This window comes from Vulpes lagopus, chromosome 20 (genome assembly GCF_018345385.1).
Source record: "Vulpes lagopus strain Blue_001 chromosome 20, ASM1834538v1, whole genome shotgun sequence".
NCBI lineage: Eukaryota > Metazoa > Chordata > Mammalia > Carnivora > Canidae > Vulpes > Vulpes lagopus.
The window spans coordinates 24,548,483-24,561,230 of record NC_054843.1 but is presented as its reverse complement, the minus strand read 5'-3'; the positions used below and the strand labels follow the sequence as shown (position 1 = coordinate 24,561,230).

Here is a 12,748-nt window from a genome sequence, read left to right as displayed (position 1 = left end):
ATAGTAAACAAACTGAGAGTTGCTGGAGGGGAGGTGGAGATGCAGAGATAGGCTATAGGGTGATGGGCATTAAGGAGGGCAGGTGGCGTGATGAGCACTGGGTGTTATATGAAAATGATGAATTATTGAACTCTACACCTGAAATTAATGATGTACTATATGTTGGCTAACAGAATTTAATTTTTTTTTAAAAAGGAGAAAAAGAATATTATCACAACATTTTTTTTTCCATTTGAAAGTAGTCATTTATTACCTGACCAGATTACAAAAATAATCATAGTAGATACCTTAGTTCATCCTTCTAATAAGCCTCTTGATCTGGTCTTCCCTGTTGCCAGCATCTCCACCTTCTACAAAATGAGTGGTCTTTTTCTTCATTCCGCTACGTGGAGAAGATAATTTGAAGGGCCATAAAAAGTTGTTCACTTCTTTGAAATGTTTTCCAACGATATAGACCTCATGAATCAGATTCTCCATGCAAATGATGCCATATTTACCAAGAGATTGGGCAATCAATGTGTTATCTGTCAGGGCAATTCGCTTCTTGTTGATCTTGACATAACCACGCTTGTAGATCAATTCATTCACTGACTTTAGGTTTGGGTAACCCCATGCTATATATGGTTCCACAATCCTTAGTATGTTAACTAAAGCCTTGTTAAGCTTAACAAAGGTGCCATTAAAGATCTGGTGAAGGCGAAGAAACTGTAACACCTTTTGAACAATGATGTGGGCTCACATCATTGATACCTCTGATCCTGATGACAAATGCCAATTTGGGTTCTGCAGGCATGTAGAAGTTGCCAGCTTTTCTCGCCATCCTCGTCAGTTCTGCACATCTGCCTTTATTCCTTGTGGTAATGCTTAGCTTTTTCATAAATAAGCTTCCTCCTTGCCTTTTGAAGCATCTTTTGGGCAAACTTTTTTTCTCAGATGCTTGATCTTCAACTCTGTGAAATACCTTTGCTTTTTCTTAAGGGTTTCTGACACAGCAAGAACCTTCTTCTTCTCTTCTGCACCTTCCATGGTTCCAGCTGGAAAAGAGCTATCAGAACATTTAAAAGGATTTTGAATTTTCTGGTAATAATGTAGGACTTGAATGGATAACAGTTTAGTGCAAAAGTTTGAAATTTTGTGCCTTAAAATTAGGAAGAAAAAGGAAGATGAAATATAATACATATTTATTTGCCTCAAGCAAATATAATCTATTAATAGCCACAAGACTGCCATTACAAGCTTATTTCCACATTTTAAAATAGCTGAAATTTTTAGTGTATTTTACCTAGATTGGTTGGTATAATGGTATATAACTTATTTTTTAAAAATACATTTCATAGGGCAGCCCCGGTAGCACAGTGGTTTAGCTCTGCCTGCAGCCCAGGGTGTGATCCTGGAGACCCTGAATCGAGTCCCACATCAGGCTCTCTGTATGATGCCTGCTTCTCCCTCTGCCTGTGTCTCTGCCTCTCTCACACTCTCTGTCTCTATGAATAAATAAATAAAATCTTTAAAAAAATCTTTAAAAAATACATTTCATATATTAACATATGTTAAGTTGATCTATGTGATCTACATTTATTCTCTTTTCTATCTCTTCCCACCCTCCTCCCCCGTCTTCTTTTCTCTTTCCCTCTCACCCCTTCTCTCTCCTTTTCTCCATCCTTTTTTTCAATGTGTCAGCTTGATCTCAAGGCTAGACTCCATTATGCTGGGAATTTTGCAACAGTTTTTCCATGTTTCATGTCTGTGTACTGTATCATTCAGTAGATTTTTCTTCCCCAGAAGCTTCTGGTACTAGTCTTATTCTAGTACCAGACTTACTGGCTGAATTAGATACTCCTGCTTGTCAACATCTATGGCTTTGAGGATGAAATTCAGGCAGTTACTCAGACTTCAACTGCGTCAGCCACATGCCTCACTCCTTGAACCAAGGGGACATCAGTTCATTAAAAATATATGGGTTCAGTAGAGAAGATATAGATACCTAAGTGAAAATTAGGGTAGTTTCCAGGTAAAAAAAAAAAAGAAATTTGGGAAAAAGCCAAAAACTCACTAAAATATTCCAATGAGACACACCTCAATCTTTTCTTTCTCTTTTTCTCTGTCAGTCTATGCCTCTCTCCCTTTCTGTGTGTGTGCATGCGTTTGTGGCTAGAAACTCTCTAAAAGAAAGAAAACCAAAGAGGCTATGGAAGATGATATAGTAGCCTGTCCCAGTCTCCCAATTGCTTAACCATTTTCATCATCAGTGCTCTTTTTTTTTTTTTCTAACAAACTTTTTTAAAAAAAGATTTATTTATTCATTTGAGAGAGAGAGACAGAGAGACAGAGAGGGAGAGAGAGAAAAAAAAAAAAAAGGAGGGGCAGAGGGAGAGGGAGAGAGGGAATTCCAGCCAGGAACCCCACCCAGCGCGGAGCCTAACATAGGGGCTTGATCCTATGACCCTGAGATCATGACCTGAAAAGAAATCAAGAATTGGGCACTTAACTGACTGAACAACCCAGGTGCCCCTTTTTGTAACAAACTTTATATCATAACAGTTTTAGCTTTAGAGAAAATTTGTGAAGATAGCATAGATTCCATATATCTCACATCAAGTTTTCCCTATTGTTTATATGTTAATATCACTACGGTACATTTGTCATAATTAATCATTAGGGATGCATTGCCATTAATTAATATTTTATTCAGATTTCCTTAGTTCTAACCTAATGTCCCTTTTATGCTCTAGAATCTTATTCAAGATACCACATTTATATTTAGCCTTCATTTCTCCTTAAGTTCTTGGTTATGACAGTTTCTTAGGCTTTCTTGTTTTGGATGACAGCTCGACCTTGACAGCTTTGAGGATTCAGGTATTTTTAGAATCTCCCTCAATTGACATTTGTCTTATTTTCTTCCTCATGATTAGAGTGGGGTTATGAGTTTTTTTGGGGGGAAGATCACAGGAGTAAAATGTCATTTTCACCACATTATATTAAGGATACAAATTGTCAATATGACATCATATTGACATGATGTTAATGTTGATCGCTTGGCTGAGATAGTGTCTGGCAGGTTTCTTCACTGCAAAACTATTCCTCTTTCCTCTTTTTTTTTTCCTCTTTCCTCTTATTCATGCTGCACTCTTTGAAAGGAAGTCACTACATGCAACCCACACTTGAGGGTGGGAAGTTATGCCTCAGCTTCTTGATGGGAGAATATCTACATACATTATTTAAAATTCTTCACAGGTGGGCAGCCCCGGTGGCCCAGCAGTTTAGCGCTGCCTTCTGTCCAGGGTGTGATCCTGGAGGCTTGGGATCGAGTCCCACATCAGGCTCCCTGCATGGAGCCTGCTTCTCCCTCTGCCTGTGTTGCTGCCTCTCTCTCTCTCTCTGTGTCTCTCATGAATAAATAAATAAAATCTTTAAAAAAATTCTTCGCAGTTTTGCCTGTTTTCTCCTATTTACTTATTCAATCATTCATATTAGTATAAACTCATCAATATTTATTTTCTACTTTGGATTTGGATTATATTCCAATACTGCATTTTCATTTTTTTTTCTCAAATTGTTCTACCAATGACCTTTGGGATTTGTTCCAGTTGCTGCCACTGTCGTCTTCTTCTTCTTCTTCTTCTTCTTCTTCTTCTTCTTCTTCTTCTTCTTCTTCTTCTTCTTCTTTTTGAAATAGCCCCTCCTCTACTGTTTTCTTTTTTAATTTCTATCCTACCTGGAGTGTTAATTATTATTTTAGAGTGATGGCTCTTAAAGGTGGCTCTTGGATCAAGAGCGTCACTGACATCTGAGAACTTGTTAGAAAGATGAGCCCACCCAGACCTACTGACTCAGAATCTCTGGGTGCGGTAGACAGAAATCAGTCTTTTAATAAGTCCAAATAGGTGATTCTGGTGCTGGGGAAGCTTTCAGAATCACCGCCCTAAATAAAGCATTGTGAGAAGAAAGGAGGAAGAAAGTGTTTACTCCATTCCACAGCACATAATTGAAGCAGAAAACAAGTGAATAGTTCACTCATAGGCACTCAACAAATGCATTACATTCTGTATGAAATGTGCTGATTTCTAGTTTGAAGCCATTCTCTTAAAGATCTGGATTCTTTTCTTTAAATGACTGTTTCTTTCAGTTTAATTTAATTATCAGAATACTTTTGTAGAAGGACTATTTCAAACCCATCTGTTTAAATTCTCTAAACTTTATATCATTTACATATATCTTATCATGGGATTTAATTTCACTTTCATATAATTATTTATAAGGACAAAATCAGTAAAATGTCTCTAAAACCTCTATGAAGAAAGTAAATACACAGATTCTGTAAGAGTGAATATTAAACTAGTGTTCTTGCTAAGCTCAAATTTCTTACTGGCTTTCTGTGTGTGTGTGTGTGTGTGTGTGTGTGTGTGTGTGTGTAGCTGGTCTATCGCCAAAGCCAATTCATATCACAAGAAAAATATTGAGTTGTATTTGGAATTGGTGTTGAAGGAAAATGCCAACTTTTAGTAAAAGCTTTCCATTTTGACTCAGATGAAACCCACATTTTTAGTATACTCTTAGATTACTTTTTCTGATATTTGTCTCGGTTGTTTGCAATATTTTATTTGGAATCAATAATTATTTGAATTTAAAAGTTTTTATTATCAGTGTTTTCATAAGCTCTTTTCAGATTTAGAAATATGAATATATACAAATGACAAAAATAATTTCAATTGATACTTAAAATTGAAAAATCTTGTGTTATACCCCATCTCTGAGAAGAGCTTCAAATCTATATCATCTCCTCCATCCACGAAGACCATTTTTAATTTCCCACATAACTTGAAAGATTTATATAGTATATATTAGTTACATTGAACTTATCCTTTTTTATTTCATTTTTATTATTTTTTCCTCTTCAGCATTTTTAGTTGTAAAGTAGAACGTAATGGTTTTATAAGGGCTTTGCATCTCTACAAAGGGACAATTAGTCACATTAGGTTAAATCTTTAATCTTTTCTGTTACCAATACATTATTTAATTAGTTTTCTGCCTACCATTTTTAAACAAGTGGAATGATAATGCATACTTCAAGAATGTATCTTTGTGTTGAGCCTCATTCTGCAAAACCTGAAAGCCTATATCATAAAGAAAAGGATCCTAACATTGATTAGGTCTGTTTTTCATTGTCTGAATCATACCATTCAACTTCACTGTATACTATACAGAAACAGCTGTCACTGCCAAGGACTTCAGTACTTCCACTTTCAAGCTGGATGATGTCTGACTGCCAAAGTAATACATCAGTCATTATACAAGATGACTCACACCATGGGCATCTTGGCAGGAATGTACATGCTGCTAACAATAGCATTTCTCTGGAAAGCTTTAAGCATTAATGCATTCCTATTTTTATTCTAACCAAAAGACCCTAATCATAGGAAAATCATCAAGTTTTCTCATAACCGTACAACTCACCTGGGCAGCTTTTTACTATAACTAGAGGGTAACTTCATTCTTCAATAATGTTCTTATGATTTGTTCCTAAACACCTAAATTATTGCCATATTATAATTCTTGTTTGTATCTTCTTTGGTGTATGTGTGTGATTCAAAATATGTCAATTTCATTGTTAGGAATTTTACAAAGCACAAAAATAAATGAAAAGAAAGCTTTCACATGAATGGTAAATCTGACACTCAGAAATAAAAATATCTTAAAAAATTAAAATTTTTGTCTATCAGACATCTTTCTTTTCCAGATAACAAAATTGTACAATCAAGATAAGGCTAAAAGAAAAGCATGGTATATAATATTTTTCTATATTTCAAAGAAAGATATATTTGGTCTGTTCTTTTTGTTTCTTTATGGTGTGACTTACTTTTAAGTGCACAATGGTAGTTATTTTAAAATTAATTGAGTATCATAAAAATGCATAACCTTATACTGAATATAATAGATATATTATGTGCCATGTTTCAGACACTGTATCATTTTAAAGATATTTATAACATTTAAATGATCTCTGTAGTAGTTTTAAGTAATTTTTAGTGTAAAAATGAGACTGAAAGATTTTAGAATATCAATCATTCATCAAAGGACATATAATGGTTCAGTTCAGCTAGTATAAAATTGACATGACAGTCAATCATGAGCTCAAATTGTTAAAGAAATGTTAATGCGTGTTAATGTTAATATGAACCAAATAATGGCTTTTTTCCCTTGGGAATTACTGCTTTATCTGTTGAATAATATTTTAAGAAGTGAAGTATGTTCTGTCCTTTTAAATGTACCTATATACATGTAAACATTTATAAATGTGAAATTGATAGAGAAATATGAGCTCGGTTTGGTAATATGTTTAACATGTGTTAAATTATTTAGAATAATCATTGTTAGAAAACACATAACATGCTGAAATCTCAACTCAATAAATTCCATCAGCAAAATTCATACAAGGGATATTAAGGTTGCAGAATATCTATATTTCACACATATCTGTTGCGACACAAACTTACTGATTGCTTTCCTAAGTTTTATTTTAGTTCCAAGGTAGTGGATGGTTCCAGAAATATCCTGGGATATGATCAACCTGATTTAGTATTATTTCCAGACTTAAAGGTGGTGTATAAATCCTGGAGGGAAATAGTTTTTGAGTTTAGACTGTGCTATTTCCAAAGTTTTAATAACCTAACAAATTTTTGGTGAACTTTCTCATGTGACATTTCCTCTACTATCACTTTACAGAGTGTTTTTCTTAATTTTTATTCTATTCAGTATTTAAAGAGTGTTTATGTTCTTCTCTAGGAGGGTCAAGAATAATAGTTACTGTGTATTCATATTTAGAATTATATGTGATTGATATAATAACCTGGCTTTTTGAGTTACTAACCAAGATGAAATATTTATTTAAAATATTCTTAGGTTAAAATTATGTGTATAGAAGTATAGTGAGACACCCTGCAAAAGATGTTCAAGAATTGCAATATTTACAAATTAGCGTTTTGAGAAATTTCAAGCAATCTTCCTTATATCTGCATGATTCTTCATTGGTATCATTCTCCCATTTTTCTTTTTTTCCAGTCCAAGTCTAACTGACTTAACTGCAAAATCTGTGTCCTACTTTGACACTAAGGGTTAGAAAGAATCACTGTGTTTCTATAGTTGCAGATGTTGTATTCTGAATGATAGGTGCAACACAGGCATTGCACCTACCATGCCTTGAAGGAATACGAAGTCTTAGGAGAAAAAGCAGGTGAAGCATTATCAGTATATAGTCATACCACATAAGAAATAAAATATATAGAAAACATCTTAGATTGTCACATGCCAATGCCATGAGATCCCCTCTACCAAAGTTCTCTCTGGATATATATAAGAGAGACTGAGGGTCAAGTTATTCTGATGGCAGATGGTGCCTTGAGTGTGATACAGCTTAGCTAGGAAATAGTAATACAGATAATTAGAACTTAGGTCTGTACTAGTGCAAGTATATACTTCCTTATGTTTACCGCATCTATTAAATCATTTCTAATTTAATAAGCTATCAAAAAATCCAATAAGAAATGTTTGGGGAATGCATTAATCCACTCTTCAGCTGCCATCAAATGTTTATATAGGTAAAGATGATGCCTTCAAGTGATCACCATAATTATATTTACATATTTACACCATTTTAATTTGTCGCAACTGCATTTACATATCTATGGGGCACGATATAAAAATTAGGTAGTTGTAGTTGTCTTTCTTGGAAAAAAACAATATTAAAATGTATTCTACAGAATTAATGCATTATGACTGAATGCAAAGAACAGGTTGGTAGATCAGTTATTGTATAACTAAAGGAGTAAGCTGGATCTCTTTTAGAAAAGAAACTTTGCTGGGTGTCGGTTAAACTGAGACAGAACTAGCCTAATTCAAATGACACATTCTGCCTCTGACAATATATCAAAACAAATTTATAACCGTCTACATTCTTTGTTATTATTCTAATATAAATCTTCATCATCTCTTGCTTGGACTACAATAATCTATCTGGGTCCTTTGCTTTTACTCGTCCCTTTATAATTCTTCTTCAGAGACCTCTTAGAAATATAAACCAGATCAAGTTATTCTCTTGCTTGAAGGCTTCTATCTCTGCAGAGTGAAACCCAACCCTCAGGGCTCTGCACAAACGCTCTGGTATACTTTGCTCCAGTCTTTCTGGTCTTCTTTCTTTTCTCCAGGAAACTGATCATTTTTGCCACAGGGTCTTTTTTTGTGTTTTTACTTATATGTTTATTTGTCCTTCATTATAATTTGATTATTTATTATTATTATTAACTACTGTTATTTTGCTCTAGATCTTTGTTAAGCTGGTCCTATCTATTCATTCAGATTTTAGTTTAAATACCACCTCCTCAGAGAGGTGTTTCTTGCCAACCACCTAAGTTGCACCCACCTCCAACCATCATTCTGTACTAGAGCCGTATCTTTTTTTTTTTTTTGACAGCATTTATCACTACATAGTATTTTCTTGTTTATTAATTTATTTTATCTCACACTAAAAGTATTCATCATTCATCATATCATCACACTTAAAATTTCCATCAATAGACTGGGAAACTTTGTCTGTATTTTCACTTCTTACCCCCCGATATCTAGAGTGATAATATGTCACAGTTTTTCTACCTATTAAATATCTATAAGGATAAATGGAGGAAGTCCTTAGTTTATCATCAAAAGTGATCATTTTTTTTCTGAGTAACTTAAAAGATGTCAAAGCACAAATAATTTATCCATTTTGAACCTTACGTTTTGAATCCAATGAAATAATCAAGCTCTTGATTGCTCTTTGAACTCTATACTAACGCAAACTGAAGTTTTGATAGGCAGTGTGGATTCTTCTGGCTTATATTTAACCTATCGTTTATACTTTCTAATTTGCCTAGCTCTGTGATTGTTTACCCTTGTAAAGCAGCTAGTACTTTTCTTTTTTTTTAAATTTTTTTTTAAATTTATTTATTAAACCGCTGCGCCACCCAGGGTTCCCAGCTAGTACTTTTCAAGCTGGACACAAGCCAATACTAATGATGTACTTAAGAGGGCACTCACAGATCTCCTTTATACCTGATGTCAAATATTATATATGTATATATATATTATAAAATTCATATATCTTATATTCCTATTAATAGAATAATATTTCCTTTAAAGTTTTTAAAATATTGTTACTTTTCTTTTCAAATACATTTTCCTTTAAAAATCACCTTTCACCTAGACTTCTTTTGTGGCCATAAGGCAAAGTCCTCAGACTATCTCAGCAACTGGCAGTAATTACCATTTTTTTATTAAAGTCACTCTCCTTCCTATTTCTCAATTTGTTCTAAATCACTATCGTCTTTGTATCAGGCTACTGTTCTAGCTTAGTCCACTCAGGCTTCTATAACACAATGCCACAAACTTGGTGATTTATAAACCACAGAGCTTCATTTCCCACAGGTTTGGAAACTGGAAGTTTGAGACCAAATTACCAGCATGGTTGGGTGGTGGCCCTCTTCCTGGCTGCAGAATTCTCACTGTGTCCTTACATGGTGGAAGGAGCAAGGGATCCCTCTGGAGCCATTTTTGTGAAGGTGCTAATCCCGTTTATGAGGGCTCTGACATCACGACCTGAACACCTCCCAAAGCCTTACCTTCTATTGCCATTGTCTTGGGTATTAGACTTTCAACACATGAATTTGAAGAGGATACATCCAGATCACTGTACCTTCCTATTTCTTATTTCTCAATCTGTTCTAAATTGCATTCTTCTTTGTACTACTTTACTGCTCAATAATACTTATGTTTTCCCTTGCTTACAGAGCCAATTTTATATACCTCAAAATGACATTCAAAATCAATCTTTTCACCTAACTAGTCTTCTATAGAAAAATATCACTATTCTTCAAATGTGTTTGCTCCTATTGATCCTGGGACACATCATGTTTATGATTATAAAACACTTCTAATGATTGGCCTTCTTTCTTTGAAAATGTAAAATTAATTGAAAAACAAAATATGAGGGTGCCTGGAAATCTCAGTCGGTTAAGCGTCCAAATCTTAATTTCAAATCAGGTCATGATTTCAGGGTCATGAGATTGAGCCCCATGTTGGCCTCCATGCTGGGTATGGTGCCTGCTTAACATTCTTTCTCCCTCTGCCCCTCTTCCCTGAGCCCTGCCGATCTGTTCTTTCTCACAACAAAAATAAAACAAAACTTGTTGTATAATGCCTTATCTAACTTTTTATGTATTTTCTTCCTCAATTAGATTATAAGGTATTAGACCCCAAGCATTGTGATTCATAGTTGTTTTGCATAATTTATGTACCTAGCCCAATGCTTATGACAACTCTAGCTACTCAATGCATTTGCTTAAGAGGATGAATAAATGTAATTCACTACTATGTAAACTGGCTAACTAATTACCAAATTGCTTTTTTCCTTAGAAAGGGCAAAGAGCTATACTGTATTTCCTAGCTATCCTTACAGTGAGATGTGGCCATGTAACTGAACTTACATACATGAACCATCTATGCATGATCTTCTGACTTTTTTCCCTCCTTCTAACCTTGATATCATTGATACTGGAGAAATTTTGGCATTCACGCATTGAAGAAAACTACAGAAGCAGCCTAGGTCCCTTCCCCCTGCAAACAAAACAAAACAGACAAAGAAAAATCTTAGAGAAAACACACCAGTTAATAAGGACCTAGGCTTTTGGACTTATTGTGAGGAAATAACAAACAGTTTTATCATATTTGAGCCTATGTATATAATATCTATTTTATACATATAATTTGTATATATTTATTTATATTCAATATACATATTTAATTTGTTACAACAGATAACATCATCTTAACCAATAGAGTACATTGTTGATCAGATTATACCTGGTTATAAAATAATCTAAGTTTTATGATTGAATGATTAAACACTTTTAGCAAAAAGGAGTACTTCTGAATCTGAATACATAGATTTTTACCAAAGTTTGTGATTAATATTTAGTGAATGCATAATTTACATCTAAAATCATTTGCATTTAATAAATAAAAATAATGGCTACATTTAAATGTGTAAGGTCCTTTCTAAATGGTAAAAAGCATGTATCATAATGCAAACTTGAGAACATTTTTTATTTTTGCTTATTTAAAGAAACATGTTGAGCTATTTTCTCTAAGATATGGTGAGTGCTCTCTATTATTTCTCCTACTTAAAATCTATTCTCTTAAAATCCAACTAAAATGTAAACACTCCTGGAAAAGCTTTTTATCTCATATCTAGAAATCATATGCCCTGTGCTCCCAATGTCTTTGGGGTTCGATAGCAGCCTGTAATTCACACTGCCTTATGTGACACCGATTTGTGCACATGCATTTTTATCTAGAGAATAGCAATCATGGAATGCTCATCATTATGTTCTGTTGCATACGACAGATATCCTATTAGTAATTGTATTTTTTTTTGTATTGGTTTTTTTGAATTGACTCCTTTATGTTTGTTTATTCTAACTGTATTACTTGCTGAAGAAAGAGTTATAATTTTCAGATGAATCTACCCTTATGATTTCATTTAACCGCTTACGCAGAGCAAAAAGAATATGAATGTATTTTTTCTTAGAAATGAAATATTTCTCAGGTTGCTTCTTCAGATCTCAGTCAAATAAGCTTCAGTAGTATGTGGTTACATATACATTTAAAAATACATGATTCTTATAACTATCCCAAAATTCTACAATATGCAATTAGTCTTAATAGACAATCAACATCATAGAAATTGCATCCCATTCCTACTCAATTTTATAGTAGGAAAAAGAAATATTAGCTTCTTCATATAGGTCAAAGTATTATGTTACTTTTGGAAGACTTGCCTAATGAAGGATACCTTAAAATATTGTTAGAAAGAAATGGACATATATTTGATTTTAAAAGCAACCCATATTTAGGGCAGTGGGAGATCAGAAGCTTCTTCTATAAAAACTATACTTGTATTATTAAGACTTTCCACTAAAGAATAAAATACATGCAGAAAGACTAAAAAATTAAAAAAAATCTACAGCCTGATAAATTTTTGTTTTATTTTTTACTTTATTTTTTAAATTAAGTTTTACATTTTAATTCCAGTATAGTTAACAAGCAGTGTTTTACTAGTTTCAGGTGTATAATATAGGGATTCAATAATTCTATAATATATCATTACTCTGTGCTCATCATAGGTGTACTGTTAATCCTCTTCACCTATTTCACCCATGTACCCTCTGATATGCTTTGTTTTAGCTTGATAGATTTTTAAAAAGTGAGCTCAGTCTTATAATTTCTATTCAGGTCACAAAATTTCTTACCAATCTACCAAACCCCACTACCAGTTTCTCCCCACCTCCTAATTTAGCCACTCTCTTGTTATCACCACAGATCAGTATTGCTTCTTTTAAACTTTATACATATGGAATAAAAAATATATATTATTCATTTCCTGTTTGTATAATACTACATTTTCTTTGTGTCATTTACTTATATTTTTAATAAAGCAGTAATTGGTTCATGGCAATCACTAGATACTCTGTTGGTGAATATTTAGCTTGTCTTCAGTTTGAGGCCATTATGAATAATGTGTATTGAACATATTTCACATGTTTTTGTAATTATATGCAAGAATTTGTATTGAGTACAATTTTTAGATTTAGAGTATGTTCAGTTTTGTTAGATACTGTCAAAATAGTTTGCAACAAATTTTCTAGCAGTGTTTGAAAGT

The 12,748-nt window shown here is 33.5% G+C and overlaps 1 pseudogene; it reads right to left on the bottom strand.

Moving 5' to 3' along the window:
- Window positions 1-288: 288 nt before the first annotated feature.
- On the bottom strand, window positions 289-1,026 carry LOC121479584 (annotated as a pseudogene).
- Window positions 1,027-12,748: the final 11,722 nt, after the last annotated feature.